This window comes from Echinops telfairi, unplaced genomic scaffold (assembly GCF_000313985.2).
Source record: "Echinops telfairi isolate 266 unplaced genomic scaffold, ASM31398v2 ScPeMD7_8;HRSCAF=38, whole genome shotgun sequence".
In the NCBI taxonomy this organism is placed as follows: Eukaryota; Metazoa; Chordata; class Mammalia; order Afrosoricida; family Tenrecidae; genus Echinops; species Echinops telfairi.
Genome location: NW_022103905.1, coordinates 13,422,954 through 13,423,610, shown reverse-complemented (window position 1 = coordinate 13,423,610; position 657 = coordinate 13,422,954).

Genomic DNA, 657 nt, shown 5'->3' with positions numbered 1-657 from the left:
AATCAATTCTTGATGGTTACCAGGGAGGAAGGGAAAAGAGTCCCCATTCCTAGCTAGAGAGTAGCCATAGATTCTCTTGGGAGAAGGGAAAGACAATACATAATAAGGGGGAGGTTGGCAAAAAATGATGGAGGGAGGGGAAGACACTGGGGGGAATTCAGGAGTTAACATGCAACAGAGGTCAATATTATTTATTCTTAGTTTGTTCCTCTGTGTGTAATGTTTCTTTACGCTTTCCTGCCCCTCTTTGATTTTCAGTGTGACTTTATGGTGTATGTACGTTGTTTGTATTCATCTTTCTTGGTCTGGGCTTGGTCTTTTGGTCTTTTGAGATCTGCGGTTTATTGTGTCGTTAATTTTGAGATTTGGGGGGCTATGCTTCAAATATATCTTCTGTGCCATCTCTTTCCCTTGTGAGCCTTCAACTACGCATGTTGGACTTTTCAATATTGTCAGGTAGCTTTTGTTTGGAGGTCTGTCTGTTATTGTTTTTTTTTTTTCTTTCTTTTACTCACTCTCTCCACCATCCATTCCTTTCACTTTGGAAAACCGTCAGTTCTGTGGAAACGGTTCTACTCTGACCCGCTACTCCCCGGTTGGACTCCGCTCGACCGCATCTGTTTGAGATCTGGTTCAGTGTAGAAACATCACTGCTTT